Source organism: Triturus cristatus, chromosome 3_1, assembly GCF_964204655.1.
Source record: "Triturus cristatus chromosome 3_1, aTriCri1.1, whole genome shotgun sequence".
Taxonomy (NCBI): domain Eukaryota; kingdom Metazoa; phylum Chordata; class Amphibia; order Caudata; family Salamandridae; genus Triturus; species Triturus cristatus.
In genome coordinates, this window is record NC_140583.1 from 523615731 (window position 1) to 523638073 (window position 22343).

A 22343-nucleotide genomic window follows, 5' to 3' on the forward strand; every position below is an offset into this window, starting at 1 on the left:
GGAGGCCACTGCAGGGAGCCCTCATTGTCCTGGGGAGGAGAAGGTCTCCCCCAGCGCTAGAGCGCACGTGAGCAGGAGGTCTAGTCCAGCGCCAGCCACGCACGTGCCAGAAGGTCTCGCCCAGCGCTAGAGCACACGTGAGAAGGAGGTCCAGTCCAGCGCAAGCCGCGCACGTGCAACATGGCGACAATCCCGCCAATAGAGCCATTCTCTGTCGAGGGGTCCCCATCGACGGTAGCGGCCCGATGGAGAGACTGGGAGGACAGAGTGTGCATCTTCTTCGAGGCCACGAAGGTCCACAGAGATCAAAAGCGCGCAATGATAATTCACCTAGGTGGGAAAGAAATTCACAACATAGTGAAGACGCTCGCGGAAGCCACCCCCAAGACGCACACGACGCTAATAGCAGCGCTCAACGAATACTTTGAGCCAATGGCAAACCGCGACTATGAACGCTTCATATTTCGCCAGGCGCGCCAATTGCCGGAGGAGTCGCTTGACAAATTCTACGCTCGTCTAAAGAACTTAGCGGCCACCTGCGGGTTTCGGGACGAGACGGAGGAGATAAGAGGCCAGATAATACAAGGGTGTGCGTCCGCCAAGCTGAGGGAGAGGATCTTGGAGGAATCCGGTAAGCCCCTAGCTGATATCCTGACGATGGGCCGAACGAAGGAACTGTCCAAGGCGCGCGCTGCGCACATGGAGACGGCCCTGCAAGTGCCAGTAAAGACCGAGCCGGTCAACGCCGTGGCAGTCAAGCCCAAACAGAGGTGGCCCCGACGAAGGCCAGGCCCGGCTGCTCAAGAACAACCAAAGTCCTGTGGGTACTGCGGTGGCTCGCCCCACACCCCGTCTGAGTGCCCAGCGCGAGGGACCAAGTGCAGAGGGTGTGGACGCTTCAACCACTTTGAGAAAGTGTGCCGATCGAAGAGCTTCCGAAAGCCCCGCCAAGCCGTCAACACGGTCGAGGAAGGAGGTCCGGGGGCCAGCGACATGGACGACGATGAAGAGGAGGAAAAAGTCATACACCGGGTACACATGATAGGCACGGCGGCCCGCCGGACTAGGAGACTGCCGCAATGCAGCATCCGAGTAGGGTCACAGGAAGTCACGACGGTGGTAGACACAGGAGCCAGCATCAACATCATGGCTGCCGCGATGCACAGATCCATGCGCCCACAGCCCACGCTCCAGCCCTCGACAATCACGGTGTTCGCCTATGGACAGGAGGAACCGTTAAAGGTACGAGGAAAGTTCAGAACGGTGATATCCCATGGGACGAGGTCAATCACGTCGAATGTCTACGTCACCGAAGACGGGCAAGGCATGCTCCTGGGCTGTCGGGCGGCAGAAGATCTGGGAGTGGTAACGTTCACGTTTGGGGTACACCAAGAATCAGTACACCACACCTTGGAGGAGTTCGAGGAAATCTTTCAAGGGATAGGCAAGTTCCGGGGAAAAGAAGTCCACTTGCATATCGATCCCACTGTCCAGCCGATAGCCCTCCGGCATCGCCGCATAGCGTTCCACCTCAGGCCACTGGTGGAAGCGGAATTGAAGAAGCTAGAGGCAGCGGGGATCATTGAGAAAGTATCCGGACCGACCCCGTGGGTGTCGCCAATTGTCGTGGCGAAGAAACCCAAGCAGCCAGGCGCTGTCAGAATATGCGTGGACATGAGGCTCCCCAACGCTGCCATCAAAAGGGAGCGACACATCACCCCGACCATCGATGACATCGTCGGAGAGATGGCCGGCGCCAAGTGGTTCTCAAAGCTGGACTTACGCTCGGGGTATCACCAGTTAGTTCTGGACGAAGCGTCCCGGAACATAACCACGTTCTCCACCCATGTAGGTCTGAGGCGGTACACGAGGCTGAGCTTCGGGGTGTCGAGCGCTGCGGAGGTGTTCCAGAACGTAATACAAGAACTGATCGCAGGAATCCCCGGAGCGATCAACGTCAGCGATGACATCATGGTCCATGCCACGACCGTAGCGGAACACAACGAGAGACTGGTGCAGGTGCTACGACGCATACGAGACGCAGGCCTCACACTACATCGGGAGAAGTGCGAATTCTTGTGCCGGAAGATTCAGTTCTTCGGCTACACCTTCTCGGCCGATGGTGTTAACCCGGATCCGGACAAGGTCAAGGACATCAAGGAGGCAGCCGCCCCTGCCAATGTCACGGAGGTGAGGAGTTTTCTAGGAATGGTGAACTACTGTGGCAGGTTCATCAAGGATCTGGCGAACCTCACGGCGCCACTGAGAGAACTCACAAAGGAATCAACCCCCTGGACATGGAACAGTGACCAGAATCGAGCATTCGAGGAAGTCAAACAGGCTCTCTCAGAAGCCACGACGCTGGCCTTCTTCGACCCGGCCAAGCTGACACAGATCGCTGTCGATGCCGGTCCAGTCGGGCTGGGCGCGGTCCTGCTGCAACGGAAGACAAGTGCCGAGGAATGGGCCCCGGTGGCTTTCGCCAGCCGGTCCCTCACTGAGACGGAGCAGAGATACTCCCAAATAGAAAAAGAGGCGATCGCCATTCATTGGGGGTGTCGTCACTTCCACCTGTATGTCTACGGCAAACCCTTTGTTGTGACCACAGATCACAAGCCACTGGTATCCCTGTTTGCGGGCACCTCCACTAAGCCGCCGCCAAGAATTGAGAAGTGGATGTTGCAACTGCAGGACTATAACTGCAAGATTGAGTATCAGCCGGGTGCGCGGAACCCGGCGGACTACCTATCTCGCCACCCTCGTACAGCAACTCCAAAAGAAATGAAGGAGGCGGCAGAAACAGAAGAGTATGTCCGGTGCATCACGGCGCGGTCATGTCCCCGGCCAGTGTCCATGGCTAGCCTGTCTCAGGCCACCAGTGAAGATGAGTGCCTACAAAGAGCAAGAGTGGCGGTCCGAGACAACAGCTGGACCCGCGCCAGAGAGGAGTGGAAGAGCCTGACGCCTCAGGCGACGCAGATAATGGAGAGCCTGTACCATGTGAGAACAGAACTGACGGAAGACGATACAGGATGTTTGCTGAGAGGCCACCGGCTGGTCATACCGACGTCCCTCACCCAGAGAGTGGTGGATCTGGCCCACATCGGTCACCAAGGCATGGTCAAGACTAAGTCAAGGCTCCGAACCAAAGTGTGGTTCCCTCTCATGGACGAAATTGTGGAGGCCACCGTTCGAGAATGCCAGGCGTGTCAGTTAACCGGAGAAGTGCCCCGTCCAGCCCCCGTGGTGATGGAGCCTCGCCCGAGGAGGCCCTGGTCAAAGATCAGCGTCGATTTTGGCAGCTTGCCAGACGGACGGCACACCTTGGTGGCCATAGATGATCACTCCAAGTATCCGGAAGTGGAAATACTGACTGTTCTGAGTGCTCAGGAAGTAATCCCGAAGCTCGAGAAAATCATGGCAACACACGGTATCGTCAAGGAGATCAGAACCGATAATGGGTCACCTTTTCAGAGCCAAGACTTCGCGGCGTACCTACAGACTCTCGGGGTTCATCACCGGCGAATCACCCCCCGATGGCCTCAAGCGAACGGAGAAGCTGAACGCTTCATGAGGACACTCAACAAAGTGATACGGATTGCCCACGAAAAGAGCCAGTCTGTGGAACTTGCCATTTTCACATTTCTCCGCAGCTATCGCCAAACGCCCCACTCAATTACGGGAGTAGCACCGGCGCACCTGCTGATGGGGCGGGTTGTCACCGACTCAATACCGCATCACCCAGAATGGAAGCCCGAAACTCCCAATGACAGTGCCATTGATGCGCATCGACGTGGAGCGTTTGCTCAAGCCGACGCCCGCCGGCGGGCTGTGTCCTCACCACTAGCCCCAGGTGACAATGTACTGATCCGCAATCGGATGCCAGGGGGCAAGTTTCGTCTGAACTTTGAACCCCAGCCCTGGACCGTGGAGAAAGTCAGAGGCACGTGCGTGACAGCCCGGAAAGGCGCCGAAAAGATAACGAGGAATGTTTCATACTTCAAGAAGGTTCCAGTGCCCTCCGGAGTGGATGAACGACGCCAGGACAGGGCCATGAGGGACATGCCGCGAGAGGAGAGATTCTTAGAACTCGAGGGCCAGGCGAGTGGAGGAGCGGAGTCCACAGGTCATGGACTTGACACAACGCAGCACCAGCCAGAGAACTTGCCACCCGAAGCAGCTGGCGTGCCTGAGACAGGAGAGAGCGGCGCAGATGGTGACTCCGGGAGTGGAGGTCAGGATGTTGCGGTGGACCGTGGCGGAGTGCGATATGACCTGAGGACGCACCCCGCGCCCTCCTGTCGGTTACGTGACTACGTCAAGTAAGACTGTTTAAGTTTTATTTGTTAGAATTTCAGACTGCAGATGCCGAGGGCAGAGGTGCGGGACACTATGAGACCTGTTGTCCATACCTTAGGGTGCAGTCACGAATCTGGGGTTATGCTATATTTTTGTTTTGTGTGTTGGGGAGGAATGTAGTGTCGCGATATCATCCCTGACGTGACACGCGATGGCGTGCATGTCAGGGCACGTTAGTTTGAGTCCCCCAATAAATACTACGTCACGCATGCACGTAGGCAGAAGCACCACGGCTGCGGAGACGAAGACTATACCACACAAGTGTCTCGCGTGTTCATTGCACCACACGTGTTGGGCCTACCCTGTGGGGGTCATCAGCACAGGCCCCCAGCGATACTACAGTCATCTAACGCCTTTTCTGGACGTTTTATTAAAACACCTTCCTGATCTCCGCCCCGCCCGGACTCCCTCTTCCGGAGCCCCCTACCTACGCTCCCTGCACAGGGCCACCATGAGCAAAGAGCCGCCCCTGCTGAAGCTCCCCCATTGTATCTCAGCAGTCCATTACCCCACTCCCCATTAAATAGGGGCTACCAGCTTCAGATTTTTGACAGCTGCATCGTTGAAACCCAACTCTGAATGTGGTCCTAAGAGTCAAGTACAGATATGAAAGTGGTGAACTTTTTCAAACTCTATGAGAAGACAAACAATTGCTAAAACAAAAGTAAACGAGCTGTATGGAGTAAGGTGACAGATTACTGCATCTGATCCCCAAGCTAGGTACGAAAAACAATGTGTACACTGAATACATATTCTATAAAATGTATTATCTGCACATAGCTCTAGCTGGATTTGCAAGTTATGACTTCATACAGCTGAAATCACACCTGAATTGTTTGTTGAGCGTTATAAGAGGTATTTATTACTAACTCAATAGTATTAATTTTATTAATCAGAAAGCGTGAGTCGCCCTGCAGGTATTCAGATCTACACCCCTATATACCCTATAGGTTACATATGGATAATTGTGGTGAGTGCCCGGTTTGGAGCTTGTGACCAGCTTTTGGCAAACAACTGTCCCTCTGCCTTGGCTCCAGGGATTCCATTTAAAACACTTCTAGTTATTTATAAATCTAATATGCCCCGGCCGCTTTTTTAAACCCTTTCTTTGCACCCCCCATCTCCCTCTCACCCCTGTCGCCACACACCAACAGCCCGTCCATACCCCAGCACACATCTTGGCACGGGACTGATGGGCAAAGCTGCAGGGGTTTCGGGTAAGGTGGGGGAGAGGGAAGATATTTGTGTTCAGAGGCGAATCTTGAAAGTCGTCAGCCAGGGACTGTGAAAGGACCCCCTGCTACCTCATCTGAGCCGGGGACAGCTCTACTTGGGACCTACAAGTTGCTTATGTATTCTATGCAACAAAGTGAATTCCACTGACAATTTGTCCTGGCTACAAACCTGTTACCTTCAGGAGCCTCACAGTTCTCTCAGTACCATTACTGAGTACAAGAACCATTTGCTCTTTTTTCTAAGTATCCAAACCTGTGACTTACAGATGAGCTATGCCTGAGCAGCAAGCGCTACACTGACAAGCAATTCCCAAGCCTTGGGAAATGTCACTGACAAAAAGCTGTCGGTAAAGGTCACTTCACGCAATGTTAAAGTGCACAGGGACACAGCCCATCTAGTCCAAGCTTCGGCTAGAACCTGAAACCCGTAAAACCACTAAGGAACTTCTTTTATTCAGGAAAGAATTAAACTCATATTATGAAATGATGTGAGCTCTTAGACTCCCTGTTCTGTGTTTTTAAGCGCTATTTTAATGATGATGACAACGGAAGTCGTGCTTCAAGCAGGGTGCTAAAAACACCATAATAACTAGAGATTTGATTCAGCACACATATTTTTTATGACCCTTGTTTCTTCATTCCATAGCATTACATATAACGAAGTAGTAATAATTAGATATCCAGTTTATATACATCGGGTTGCCAGTTCGCGTCGTGCCGGCGACATGCATTTTTAAGACTTCCGTGATTGATTAAACGCATACTTGGCTAATAATTCAGTTGTTGTTTATGTAAAGGAAGATTCTAACGAGTGATTTATCAAGCACGTGATTTTAGTCCATATGTTTGATCATGCCGTTAATTACGGCTGCCAAGCCTCCTAAAACGTTCCGTAGTTTGCTTCTTGGTCTTTCACACCAAGCAAATGACTGGAGCCAGGTAAATGGGTTGCTTCTTACACATGGGCATTGTTAAAATTATTTTGCGTCATACAGAATGCATTACCCATTTTTCCATGTATAATGAATGGAGGTAAAACGATGCAAAATGCCGGTGCTTCATCTGAGATACAATCAAATTAAGATTACGGTTCTATGTTTATTAAGAAGAAATCTTACAAGCCAGTCTCGTTGCCATACCAACTGTGCCCCTGTATGCATTTATTCACAGTTTCTGCAGGGTTACAGCATTTGAAAATTGTGTCGCATTATTTTAAACTTTGGTTGCTATGGAAACGTGGTGTAGATTGAAACGTACCTCACATGTTGCTCTGAAAATCAACTGGGCATTTATCTCTTGTGGCGAGGACGTCACCGATGAACTAGGCAACGCAGCCAGCCCAATGAACCTTCTAAATAATACATGTTTATTTTCTTTCAGCTGGTAAGTGCTGCACCTGTCCGTGAGGCCTGCTCTCCGACCCTACAGCTAAACCTATTAAGACACCGCATTTACAGGTATGCTGTTCACAGACCTTTATAATCAATGGGATGCCACTGAAATATAAATATTGATTTCAGTCAAAATTCGATTACAGGAGGCATCTGCAATGCATTCAATAGACAATCACACACAGATGGAAGAACCACGCTGACCTTTCAGGCTATTCAAACTGTGACCACAGGTCAGATCATGTAAACTGCACCTAGTCCAGGCACATTTAGTCACATATCCAAGAGAGGAGCAGGTCCAGACCAGCCCCCCCCCCCCCGAGGTCAGTTACCTCCTCCTGACTGCTGTCAGCAGCCGGACTTCTGCCCTGACCTGACAGCCAGCCAGCAAAAGTAAGTGCTGGGAAAACAGCCCGTCAAGCCCCCAGCGCCACTATCTCATCATGGTCTCCAGTGCCCCCAGGAGCATTGCCCCCCGTTTTTCCCTCTGTCCCATATTGCTGTTTTTCCTGCCCTCCCATTTCCCCCTTTCCAGTGCGTCTCTCCACTCCCCAGACCTACTAAATGGAGACCACTGCGCCAAGGGCACACCAAAGGCAAGTCCATCTGCGTCCGTTCGCACCAGGACCATGCCTAGTGCAAGGAATACTGGCTCTCCAGACTCCCACAGGTACTCTGCCACTGATTTCTGAAACCCTAGATCCCAGATGAAACAACTGCTGCCTCGTACCTCCCCACTTCACCTGTCTCCTTTGATGCTCCCCTCCACTCCAGGACCCATCACACTATGCTGTCCCCTCAGGCTGAGACCCCAACGGATCAATTCAAATGCCTCCTGATCAATGCCAGATCACTGTGCAAATAAGCCAATGAAGTCTAGGACACTATTTCCATCCTTGTTCCCACATGATCTTCATCACAGAGACCTGGCTCACCCCGTGTCAGACCCTGACATCGCCACCGCAATATCCAGCCGCTACAAGATGAAACTCCATGACCACACTAACAGACATGAAGGCAGCATCACCATTGTACACAGGAAAGCAATCAGCTGTGCATCCAGCGAAGACGAAACCATGCCGTTCATGGAACTCTTGAATTTCCAGCTCCATATGGATGACAAAACCACCATCAGAGGCACCCTCGCATACTGTTTTCCCCAGGACCACTAACCGACCTCAGCGATGCCAATTCAGAATTCATCACTTCGCTCGCCATTCAATCCGAACACCTCGTCTTCCTGGGAGACCTCAATTTTCACCTAGACGACCTAACAGACTCCAACTACACTGACCTCCTGGAACGTATGGACAACATCAGTCTCACACAGCTTGTCTCAGACCCCACGCACAGAGCTGGACACACACTGGACCCTATCTTCACATCCAGCTGTGCCAAGGCTACTTAACAGCAATGGACTGATGCCCTTTGCCTCTCCCAACCTGATGCCTCTTTCATCCTGAACCAAGCAGTAGAGAACTTACACACCTGGATCACCCGACTGAATCGGCCCCCACCAAACCAGCCCCAACAAATAGACCCACCAAACGAGCCAGCTGGTAAACCCCAGAACTCAGCTTGGCAAAATGCAGATGCAAACAACTGGAGAGAAAATGGTGCTCCAGCAGAAATGACAGTGATTGAGCCATCTTCAAGTTTGCCCTCAACAATTACCACTATTACTCAAAGCTGTGAAAAAGAAGGCCCTAGCACACCATATCAAGGCCAGCATTAACCAGACCAAGGAACTCTTCGCCATCGCCAGAGAGTTCACCTGCCCATCAGCCACAGAAAATTCGATTCCTTCCTCACATGAACTCTGCAATGTACTTGCAGGCCGCTTCCACAGCAAGATAGCCACTGATGGAGCGGGAAGTACAAAATTTTGTATACCCCCCTAATCTGTATGACCATACTAATTAGAATAATCTATCAATTACAATACTATTAATGTGTTTGCATGAAGTCTAATCAACCTTATTAATATATGAAGTATACATGGGATTAGCTTTTTGCATGGCTGAATAATTGCTAATATTAACATATGTACACATACTAACAGTAGAAAATAGAATATCTTATGGTATATGTTGCTTTTGTGATGTTTCCGTAATGTCGCACCAGATGACATCAATGGGTGAATATGAACGCTTTAAATGTCGCTATACGCTAGATAATTACAAGCACATTGGGGAATTAGTGAGGGTTTAACATTTTATTCATTATTACTATGTATTAATTACTCTTTTGTGTTTGTTTTGCTTAAGTTGTCCTTTGGGCCTAAAGTAAGATGGCCGCCGACTAAACTCGACGCGATGGCAGCCATACTACGAGGTTTTGGGCGAAGTGCGCCTGCGCCACGACTTGTTCCTGTGGCCTCAATATGATCCTACTCTTGACGTACCCAAGCAAGGTCACGGTGGGAAACCCGCCAAGTACCCTGACAATGGACAGACACAAGGAACCAGAAGATCATGTTGGATGACATAACCTCCTGAACTGTGTGAAACCTCACCGGACCATCCCAATTGACCAATGAGAAAAGCCCAAATCCTACAGAAATGTTAAATTTTGACGTTACTTTATCATAAAAATGACGGTAGAATAGAGAGATGGAATGCTATCTTTCTTTCTTGCTGACTGAGTTGACGGTGACGCTACATGACTGCTGCATTCCTGATCCTTTACAGACTGAATGCTGCCCATTTCCTTGATGAACTGCAAACTTTATTGGCATTGATAGATGCTTGCACGTCTCTGGTCCTTGTCCATCTTTGGGACTGTAGCATGCTGCATGAAGAACTTTCAAAATCTGACTGATTGACGACTAAATTTGATGATTTAGAGGACGTCAAATAGCCAGATTAGGTAAATATGGTGTGATTTGCGTAAAATCTAATAAATTTACTAGATGGAACAAATTCTTGCGATAATTAGATAAACGAATATTGAGTAATAAGAAAATGCGTTTTGTCGTTATTGAGGGAGGAAAATATTAAGATAGTAAAATGTGGGTTTAGCTGGCCTAATCATTTTACTAATCCAACTAAATGATCCATTGACCACGTGGGAGGAGTATCTTGATGTTTAAAGATTGAGATCTGTAGGGGTAAGGATATTAGTGTATAAATGTGTAAATACATTTCTCTCTATAGGTTATAAGGTATTCCTCTCATGTCAGCGCTTGGAACATTTATCTCTCCTGTAAGTACAGGCCAATGAAAAGTGAAGTGTGAATGTTGGTGTTATGGGCTCACCAATGATTGTAGGAGTGAATGTGTTAATGTGATATTTGGTCTGTGATGAAGGGAGGATATTAGGTACGGGTCTTGTCCTGTTTCCCCGTTACCCAAGTTTCTGCACTGCAACAGTTTTTCTGGTAGCAAGATGATGGTTTTTATTGTTTTGTTTGGTGATTATTGCCTGTAAATAGCTTATTGATTATCGGAAAAGTATTGGTTTATGTATTAACACTTTATGTTGAGTCACGTCGAGTTCTATGTTGTTTGCACGACTTCTGGGATGTAGGAAGTCAGAAGTTTGTAACGGTTCCGTAGCAGAGCAGAGGTAAGCGTTGCTCTCGGGAAAGATGGAATTGTTGTTGCCCTGTAGGTACATAGGGGAAACGTGTAACGAGTGAAGTTACACAACGCATTGTCTGGGTTCGGTTCGGTGACATCGACGTGTGTTGCCATTAGAAATATCTCTTGTATGAAAGAAGTGTATGGTAGCGAAGGTCACCTGTGAAATTTTGGTCTTCGGTACCAGGAGCCTAAAAGGAGCTCTGATAACGCCTATCACTGGAAAGGTAATAGGTGTTCCCTAAGCTTGTTAGAAGGATAAAGTAGAGGGAAGTGCTACATTGTTAACGAGTGTCATAATTCTGTATTAGGACAGACTGTTCGCTGTTCTCAGGAAAGACAGAATTCTGTGTGAATGAACTACATTTTTCTGTGTGAAAGCGCGTGGATGAAAAGGCATTCGGGTTAATTGTGAAACTCTGGTTTTATTTTCCAGGAGCATTGGGTCTCCAACTAGGTGTCTTAATTCTGGAGAAACGGTTAGCTAATGCTTGTTAGAAGGGTGAAGTAGAGGGACGTGCTACTTTATCAACGGAAGTAACGATTCTGTAGTAGAGCAGAGGTAAGCGCTGCTCTCGGGAAAGACGGAATTCTTGTGAGAAAGGTCATTAACTACTCTTTGGTTAGCGAAGCGGACAATGGTGGCGTTTTTATGTCGTTATTAACAGATTTGTAAGTCAGAATAATGTAAAGAAAAGTTACCGATGAAATTTTGTAAAGGAGGGGTCAGCAGGAGCAGGAGCTGTGACAGTGAGAAAGAGCTGACGTCAGAAAAGCCGCGCTGGGATTGGCTAGTCAGTAAGGTGCGTTGACGCCCCTAATTAATGTGTTAGTGCATGCCGATCTAGGATTGGAGAATTGAAGGGTGAAGTAAACGCCGCTGATTTGTGTGTTGGTGTGAGATGCACTAGCATTGGAGAATTGTAGAAGTGACGTCGACGCTCCAAATTGGTGCGTTAGTGTGAGTCGCGCTACGATTGGCCAAAAAATAACAGAACAGTCGTAAGGAAAAGACTAGCGATACACGAAAGACAAAATGATGTATTACGATCCACCTAAAAAGGAGAAAAAGTCTTGGTTTGGAAAAATCAAGAAGTGGTTTAAAAATAGGGGTGGGCGGAATTTGCGAAATTAACTTTTGCAAATTATCGCGAAAATGCTGAAAATCTTTGCAAACACGCCGGAAATATCGCGAAGACGCGGAAGTTTTTTTCCCGCTTGTTCGCGGTATTTTTTGCGTGATCGCGGGTCGCCAACTTACCCATGCAGTTGCTCACGGGCGCGGCCATCTTGTTTTCACTTGTCCCGCCCTCTCGCGATGCTTACTTCCTGTTCCGGGTCGCGCAATGCATGTTCGCGCCCGTTCGCGGTCGATATTTTTTGCTTGCTCGGGAGAAAATATCGCACGAACTTGCGCACGTGGTCGCAATGGGCGCGGCCGTCTTGTTTTTCACTCTATTGCATGGTTCTGGGGCCTGATTTTGAATCCTCCCAAAATCTTTTCAATCTTTATTACTTATTATTTCTCTAACTATTTTCCTGCCTCTATATTTTTGGTTTTTGTCTAATTTTTTTTAGTTTTTTGGCTACTTTTTTTCTTTCTATTGCCTGCTATTTATTTCCTTTACTCCTTTATTTATTTTACCTTTTCTTTCCTGCCCCGTCCCCAGAACCATGTCCAAGGGTAGGGCTGTTCACCGGTGCAGCCAGAGCCGCGACCGCCTTCCTTGCGGAAGGCGGCGCCCACAAGGGGTGCAGGCACGGGCCTTATTTGGGGAGGTGGAGTTGGCTGCACTAATTTTCTTTGTGCAGCGCCACCTCCCCTCAACCCTGGCAGCAGGTGGCAGGCCTGGGTCCGGGTACGGCCTCTGGGAGCGTCGGCAGCGGTGGGGGAAGGTGCGCCGGGCAGTGTCACGCTTCTCTGGTGTTCGGCGCACCCAGGCGCAGCTGACGCACTGGTGGTCCGACATCTTGGACCGTGAGCAGGACCTGCTGGACCTGCTGGGAGTGGAGGTCCCGGGGCTTGGTGAGTACCTATTTAATTATTACTACTTTGTGTCTGTTCTTCTGCTCTGTGTTATATATTGCGAATATCTTTTTTTTCTTTCAATCAGCTAGAATGTTGCTGCTTACATTCCAGGTTAATTACGTTTAAAAGTCTGTGATTTTTTTGACACAGGTGCTCTTCTGCGCTACTACTAATCTTACTTGTTTGCAGCTTTGCGTTTGCGCTTGCTTAGCGTGATTCTTTACGAGTTTATTTTAGAGAAATTAAGTTACGTAATGCTACAGTGACTCTAGTCCACTCCTTACTTTGTATGAGCTTCTAATTTGTTAGTGGTATGCGTGATGCCCCCTCACTCAGTTACGTGACGTGCTGGTAGTACGGCTGTCTTTATTAGAACCTTTTCTAGTTTGTTCAATGAGTGGTGGTAGGCTTAGCAGTTACTTAGCACTAGCAGATCAGCATCAATCAATCAAACCCAAATTTGGTGTATACAAAACATGTAGTCATGTTCATGTGTCCTCCATGATTTAACCATATGCATTGTTGAGGAATACAGTGGAAATGCATACTTAATGTACAATTGGCATGCCTGGTATAGGTGGGCTAGGTTGGGTATGCTCAGACGTGAGTCCTGTGCTCTCCATGCCACTGGAATCAAGCTATCCTGGCTGAAGAGGGGTGAAACCCCGAAACCGGTCCTAGGATGCTTGTTTCCAGTCCAGGGAGGACCTGGCTTGGCAGTTCGGGCTGGACTGTTCCCATGAGGCACAGGGTCAAGACTGATTTGCATATGGCTGGGTTCAAACTGGAATGGCATGGTGAGCAAAAAACCGATGGATTTAGGCCCAGATCTCTGTACTGGGGTGAATGTATGACATTGTTCTGCATTCTGTCCATCAATTGTTGTTTTTGCATTTGTCACCCCGAGTGGTACGGGTATGCTCAGAAGTGAGTCCCGTGCTCTCCATGCCACTGGAATCAAGCTATCCTGGCTGAAGAGGGGTGAAACCCCGAAACTGGTCCTAGGATGCTTGTTTCCAGTCCAGGGAGGACCTGGCTTGGCAGTTCGGGCTGGACTGTTCCCATGAGGCACAGGGTCAAGACTGATTTGCATATGGCTGGGTTCAAACTGGAATGGCATGGTGAGCAAAAAAAACGATGGATTTAGGCCCAGATCTCTGTACTGGGGTGAATGTATGACATTGTTCTGCATTCTGTCCATCAATTGTTGTTTTTGCATTTGTCACCCCGAGTGGTACGGGTCTGCTCAGACGTGAGTCCCGTGCTCTCCATGCCACTGGAATCAAGCTATCCTGGCTGAAGAGGGGTGAAACCCCGAAACCGGTCCTAGGATGCTTGTTTCCAGTCCAGGGAGGACCTGGCTTGGCAGTTCGGGCTGGACTGTTCCCATGAGGCACAGGGTCAAGACTGATTTGCATATGGCTGGGTTCAAACTGGAATGGCATGGTGAGCAAAAAAACGATGGATTTAGGTCCAGATCTCTATTGGGGTGAATGTATGACATTGTTCTGCATTCTGTCCATCAATTGTTGTTTTTGCACCAAGAAACCTTGGCAGCAGTTAGGTCAGCAAGATGTTATTTCAGTGTCTGAATGTCTGGGGGAAAACAGTAGCCTCCTGAAACTTGCAGAAGGTCAGGACTACATTTAAAAATAAATCTCTGGATCATCTACTTTTCTGCAATCCCTCAGAGGGCCCAATGGCCATTGATTCCTTAGTTATGGCATGGTGTTTTTACCTGCAGACTGCAGAGGACTAGTGCCACCAGTCCAAGGGAGTCTGGAGTTGCGTTCGGCTCTAGAAGTGGTCTTTCATTCTTGGGGAACCAGTCTTTGGTCCGGGACGAGTCACAGTCATGAAGTATCAGGATGGTTGTCACAGGTGCGGAGTATCAAGCCTTTGTTTTGTGCCGGTCCAGTTGTCGCAGACTCAGGTCTCTTCTGTATCCACTGTTGCATTTCAACTAAAACTGAGGTTCCAGGGGTTCTCTTTAAATCCTAGATTTAGGGGTGATGGGTGTGGGTGCAAGTGGCCAATGGACTGCTAGCCCCAGAGGTTAATCTGCCCCTGGGGTGATCACATCAGGCGTGTGTGTCGCCTTTCCAACCCAGAACCCTCTAGTCTGCCGCTTTTAAAAATGGCAGAAGCCTTCCTTAGCCGTACAGGACAGATAGCCCCACAACTGCATAATTTTCCTACATGTCTGGGTGAAAATGTGCCTGGAGGCCAGGGACAGCTTTTTCCTCCTTTTGGAGGCAGCCTGGATGCATATCAGAGGCGGTGTAAGCTTTGAAGCTCACCCCCTTGATGTGGCACTTCACTAGCCATCCTGTCAGATAGGGAGGTGTCACCTCCTTCCTGTCCAGGCCATTTTTTTCTGACTCCTGGGAGATTTTACACCTCCTGGGATGGGTTCACGTTTGTTTGAAATGGGTTCTCTGGTTGGCTAAGGCTTGCGCCAAAGCCAGACAGAGACCGCCACTCTAGTCAGGGCAAGGGAGTTACACTCCAAAGATAACCCCTGCTCACCCCCTTGGTAGCTTGGCACGAGCAGTCAGGCCTATCCCAGAGGCAATGTGTAAAGCGTTTGCGCACGCACACAGCAACAACATGCCAAGCACACCACAAAAGGCACTCCACACAAGGTTATATTAAAATTAGCATTTGTATTCTCATAACACATTAGAATAGTAATCACAAAATCTACATCGTGCCACCTGGCACTAGGTAATATCTACAAGGGATTATGTACACCTGACAGGGCCAACTGGGCCACTGTCAGAACCATCACAAAGTGAACTTAGTAAATGTAGGACATATCATAAACGTAGAACACAACCAGTCAGCACTGGCAAACACTGTACTCAGCATTATCCTGCAACATAAACCATATTATGCACAGTATCACATTTAGGCGTGAAATACATTCTGCGCCAACCTCACCAGCATAAATACATTATGCCATCATCTCACAAGTCTAAACACATTAGACAATAACCTCACCTGCATAAATACATTATGCAATCTTCTCATAAGCCTAAACGAATTAGACAATAACCTCACCAGCATAAATACATTATGCAATAGCACATAAACAGAACTCTTAGATTAGGGAATAACCTCCTAAACCTAAATCATAGAATGCAAATTACCTCATACATAAACCACAGTTAGAGGCATAAAACAGGGTGCGTAAATCATAGTACATGAATCACATTTCCTAGCACCCCATAAATCACAAACCCACAGTCCCCCTGGTCAACTGGCCTTCTCAGCGGGCTCAAATGCCCTATGTCCCAAAATGTCAGGGCGGCTGCCAATGCAGCAGAATCCATGTGCGCAATTGCGCTGGCCAGAGGAGTGCATCTCACTCCTATCTCACTCAAAACATGCCCCCAAAGAACTGTTGGCCTAAACGTAGCAGCTGACATTACTTGCTGTGTAGCTGTGAAGCAAAGAAGGCCTGGCACCATTGTGCCCACTCCTGTCCCTCTCAGGGACCCTTATTCAAATGTGCGCCAAAAGTTGCAGCTGCCTGCATTCTTGCAGGGCAGCTGGGATCATCCATGAAAACATGGGCACCACTGTACCTATGGGCCCTCACTGGGGCCCTAAGAATAAATATGCAAACACGTTGCAGCTGCCCGCGCTGGTGCGACGCAGCTGAGACTGATGTACAGTGGGCCCTGGCACGACTGTGCCGTCTGGGCCCCCCACGGGGCTTTTAAATACACTTGCCCCCCATGTTGGAGCAGCCCGCTCTCTGCCGGACCGCCCAGTCACCGACAATGTGACTAGAAATGCCCCCAAGTCACTGTGGCCCTCGGGGCCTATAACTAAATAAAAACTGCCCCCTCGGCGGAGCTGCCCTCAGTCAGGCGGGCCGCTCAGAAAACTGGCATGGACACTGTGCCTTGATCGGCACCACCCACATAGAGCCCTCACTCACCGGCACTTGTGGCTCCGTCGGGACTCATCCAGGCTCTGGAGCGGTTGCAGTCACACGCGGGGCTTTGTCTACTTATGAGAGCACCGCGTCGAGTTGCGCCGGCTTCCAGCTTCTTCCGGGGTACTCAGCCCTTCACAGCCGGCACCGCAGGGCTCTCTCTTGCACATGGGAGCCCCGCTGAGCTGCTGCAGCACTTCTCCTGCCTTCACCCGGGCCCCCTCCAGGGACCCTGGACTTCGATTTGAAGCCCGCGAGGCTCCGGACTTCTGGTTTCTGGCCGCAGGCTCTGCCCCAGGCCAGGCAGATGTGCCTGACTTTCTGGCTTCTTCAGCGACCTGGGCTGCGGCAATGAAACAAGGGGTGGGCACCAGCCATTAATTAGCACATGAGTGGGGTGGGCACCCATAAATAGGCGCCACGATGTGGGTGGGCACCTATTTTCGATCCATAAAGCGGGGTAGGCTCCCGCTAAGTAGGCATCACGGGGGAATCCCTCACGCCGGTATTCCCTCCATCAGGACGAGCAGCTCAGCGCTGCAGAGCCCTCACGCTCCTTTTCCTTGGGCAAATCAAAATATAGCGCTCCCAGGGTGCAAGGGCAATACAGAAGTCCTTAGAGGATAAAAAGCAGCAAAAGGTCCCTGGGGCATAGCTGGGCCCAGGGAGGCAAGCCCATTTGGCGGTTCCTCCTGGGCCCCAGCAACAGCATGCCCCAGCAGGATCAGGACCAGAAGCAGAGATTTTCATGGGATCACAGCCCCTATATTTATACCACAGATTCTCTTTGTTTGTAGTACAGGGCATTGGAGAACCAGATGCAAATGGTTCAGGGGGATTTGGAGCACTTTGTTTTGCAAGCTCCTCTTCCCCTTTGTCAGGTGGGGGCTAGGTGATCAGACACACCACATGGGGTGGAGCCAGCATAGTGCAGGCTGGGCACAGGCCTATGCAGGGTGAGGGGATTACTCCTCCCAAAACTCCCAGCACAGATGTCCCATTCAGACTAGTGCTTACCCTGCCCCTCCTGGAGCCACACACACCTCCCAGCTCCTGTCACTCCCAAGCCAGACATGCAATTCACATCAGGCAGGCAGACACATAGCACACAGAAATACCAACTTCTAAAAGTGGCATTTCTCCAACAGTCATAATGAATCTGCGTACACCATTGCGCAGCATTTATTCCCACAATTTCATACATACTAAATTCAACCACGCTGCTCCTCCCATGCCAGGAATTACCACTGACACACTTAGTCAGTGAATCTCCAATGCATTCCTATGAGAGGGCACACAGAGAGCGTTCGCACTTTACACTGGACCACAGTGCTAAAGTCCTCAGAGGCCTAAAACCACCAACACTATGTCAGAACTGAGGCAAAATGTTTAGGGGTGAACCTGCCAAAAAGGGCCAAGTCCAACAATATTCATGTCTTGATGGCAGCAGCTGTGGGCTTTTCCACAGAGCACAGAAGCAGGCTGAGGCAACCAGTGGGCAACCTCTAAGGTACCCACCTTGGTGCATACCACATTGACTCTGGTACAAGAATTGTGCAAAGGGTGATGAGGCAAGTTGTTTGATACCAAACATTACATATTTTGGCAGTTTCATAATGGAGCTGGCAACCTCGAGGTTGCCCGGGTTCCAGCCCATGTTATCCTATGGACTGCTGACCACTTATAGTAGCCCTTAATGGAAAAGGCTACTGTAGGGACATATAATCTTGCCTTTATAAGTCCTCATGTTTAATATATTGCACCCTGTCTCCTGGGTTCAAGAGGCCTTTCTTAGGGGTGACTGGCATATATCAAGAATAGTCCATTGAACTTGCGGCAAATGCTGAGGGCAAAGTTGAGTTCAAGCAGTTCGCACTGCTCGTGCCATCTGCAATGGCATGACTGCTGGCATCTGTTTACTTGGGTCACTCAGGTTGGCATAAACAGTGCATCAGGCAGTGTTGACCCCTTTAACCACTCCATGCCATGCGTACCACTTGTACAATTTAATAGGGACCTATCAGGGTGTTAGAGTGCTTACAAATTGGTGTGCAGCCATAAGCATTGGAACAAAATTTGGGGTGGTGACCATACAAAATGAGCACTTACCTACATGACCCTTCCCAGATAAAAGGTGATGAGCAACTAACCATTCCCCTTGTAGTTCTCACAATCTAAGTGGAAACACCTGGGAAGGCCATCTGCATTGGCATGGTTAATCCCTGGTCTGTAGTCCATTGAAAAGTCCACACCCTGTAGGGAAATGGACCACCTCAACAATTTGGGGTTCTCTCCTCTCATTTGCATCAGCCATCTGAGAGGACTGTGGCCGGTTTGAACCTTGAAGTGAGTCCCAAACAACTATGGTCTCAGCTTCTTCAGGGACCAAACCACAGCAAAGGCGTCCATCTCAATGCCACTCCAATGCTGCTCTTTAGGGAGGAGTTGCCTGCTGATATGGGCAACTGGTAATCCTGCCCTCATTATTTGTTTGTAACAGCACTGCCCCAATCCCATGTTTAGAAGTATCTGTTTGGACAATGAACTATTTTCCATAGTCTGGTGTCTTCGGGACAGGTGCTTAGCACATAGCCTCTTTCAGGGTGTCAAAGGCCTTTTGGCATCCTGTGGTCCAGATGACCTTAGGCTGCTTTTTGGAGGTATGCTCATTGAGTGGTGTACAATGGTGCCATACCCAGTCACAAACTGCCTATAATACCCAGTCAAGACCAGGAAAATCCTGACTTGGATATGGGGCTTGTGTGCCTCCCACTCCAGAATGGTCCTGATTTTGGGTTGGAGAGTTTGTAATTGGCCTCCACCTACAAGGTGGCCCAAGTACACAACTGAACTCTGCCCTATTTAGCACTTATGGGCCTTAATAATTAAACCTGCATGATGCAGAGCCTGTAAAACCTCCCTTGGGTGGAGCAGTTGATCCTCCCCGGTGGAACTGAATACAGCTATGTAATCCAGATATGCTGCACTAAAGTTGTCCAGAACTTAAAGAACTCTATTCACCAAACTTTGGGAAGTGGTAGGTGAATTTATCAGACCAAAAGGTATCCCCTTACATTGAAACTTGCCTTCAGGTGTTGAAAAGTGTCCTTTGCTCCCTGAGTGAGTCCAATCTGTCAGTACCCTGATGTTAAACTCAAAAGTACTCAGAAAGTTGGCTTCAGCCAGCTTGTAAATGAGCTCAGCTCATTGTATGGGGTGTCCATCCATTTTAGTGACTTCATTTAAACACATGAAATCCACACAGAAATTAATCTTTGGATTTCCACTCTGAGTGAAGTGCGGGGAGAAGTACCACTGGGCTAAATCAGGGACTGTCAGAGGGTTCAATCACACCTAGCTCTAGCATCTTGCTGACATCAGCTTTGATGCAGACCGTGACTTGATCAGACAGTTTACAAATCTTGTTTTTGACAAAGAGGCTGTCACCAGTGTCCACATCATGGACACACCATCATGTCTGACCAGGGGTCAAGCAAAAGAGCTCAATAAACTGGCCTAGGACTTGCCTGCAGCAAGCTTGCTGTTGCATAGCGAGAGATGATTAAACAACATCTACTGAACCATCTTGTGGGTTGCTTGACAGTAGGTCAGGAAGGGACTCACCTTCTCTTGGCCGCCATCTGTGACCATGAGCATGGTCATGTCAGCTTTGTCCTCGTGTGGTTTTAGGCAATTTATATGGAAAACTCTGTGAGGACTCCTAGAGTTGCCTAACTCGATCAAGTAGGTAACTTCCTCTTTCTTCTATAAAATGGGATAGGGCCTAGCCCAATTGTCCTGGAGGGCCATGGGAGCCACAGGCCCCAACATCCACTCCAACTGGCCTGGTTGGTACTCAACCTGTGCTGACTTTGGTTATACCCGTGCTTGATAAGCTCCTGGCTGGCCTCCAGATGCTTGTTTGCTCCCTTCATATACTCAGCCACATGTGAACTCAGGCCCAGTACTTAATCCACTATGTTTTCTTTGGGCTCTTTGCGAGGTTTCTCCCAGGCTTCCCTCACCATATTTAGAGGACCCCTTAGAGGATGGTCAAACAGAAGTTTAAAGGGGTTGAAACCAACCCAATTCTGTAGCACCTCTCTGCAGGTAAACAAGAGGAAGGTTAACAGGACATCCCACCTCCTTCTGAGTTTTTCAGGGAGTCCCATTATCACACCCTTCATGGTTTTGTTGAATCTCTAAACTAAACCATTTGCCTGGGGATTAAAGGTGGTGGTAAACGTGTAGCTCACACCACATTCATCCCACATAGCTTTTAGGTATGCAGGCATGGAATGTGTCCCTCTATCAGAAACAACCTGTTTAGGAAATTACACTCTGGTGAAGATACCAAGAAGGGTATTTGCCACTGCATAGCAGTGACTGTCCTGAGAGGAATTGCCTCTGGGTACCTAGTGACATTACCAATAGAATTAATCTGTTACCAGATGCAATTTGAGGGTCAAGGGGACCAATAATGACAGTTCCTACCCTCTCAATGGGAGTCCCAACCACTCAAAGTGAAATTAAGGGAGGCTTTGGCTGTTCCCCTGTTTTGCCACTGGCCTGACAGGTGACATAGGAGCAATAAAACGCGTTTACTCTTTCAGACATCTGTTAGCAATAAAAATGGGCAACCAACTTGTCCAGGTTTTGTTTTTTCCTCAGATGTCCATCCATGAGGATGTCAAGGGTTAAGATCAGAATGAAATCTCTGTACACTTGGGGAACTATCACTCTCCTGGATGCCCCTGGTTTGGGGTCCCTGGCCTCAGTGGACAGAAGCCAGTTTCCCCAGTTAACCCTGTGGGTACCACTGACATCTCCCTCTTCTTGCCTTGCAGCTTGTTGCCTAAGGCCTTCAAGAGTTGGCTATGACTTTTGCCCTTGGCATAAGTCCTCTCTAGAGGGTCCAATTGCTCAGCCAGGTTAGGCCAATCTCCTTCAGCTGCAGTTCCTTTCTCAGGAACTAGGGCATCACCCTCTGGCAAACTTTCCCCTGGTCCTGTGACCTCTTTGAGGCTGCCTTGGCAGACTTATTGCCCTTTCTCTTGCTTTGGGAGCCTTGGTCCATTATTTCAGTCTCCAAGCTACCATGGCTTCCCTGGTGCGTTTCTTGTGCTCTTGTGGTAACTACACCCACTCAGGGAGATGCAGCATTTCTGCATGAGCATTCCTTTCCACTTCTGCTCATGCAGACGTTTTCAGGTAATTTCACAATAGATACTCCATTGGGATGGCGGGGGATAAAACCACCTTCTTTGGGCCAGTCATCCCTTGCCACTCTAAGTTTGCCAAGGCCATTGGATTGAGTTTAGTCTTGTTGTCAGCATTGGTTACCTGGTGACTAACACCAGGTGTCATTTGTTCTGTGGAAACCAGTCTAGTTACCACCATCTTGCCACTGGCACCTGCATCACTCAGAGCCTCTATCTCACTCCCATTGATCTTTGGCCTTCGTCTATTCTCTTCCATGCTTGGAGGTAAGATAGCCAGGCCTTCAATATCCCCCCCATCCAGGGAAACTAAAGTAACCTCAGTGTAACACCTGACCTCCCCAGAGTACACATCCATCCCCACTTCTGTGCTAGCCAAAACCTTGGATCGTCCACCACTGGGGCCTTTTTTGGAGTATTCTCCATCTCCTTTCTTATGTCCTGGCTGCTGACAATCATGACATACCCCAGAAACCTTTGCTGGGCCCCAGTTCTCACCCTGCCAACCCCATCCTTGGTCTGGAATGAGTCTCTGGCTCAACCTCCTAAGAAGAATTATGGGGGCCTTTTGAGAGCTCCTACT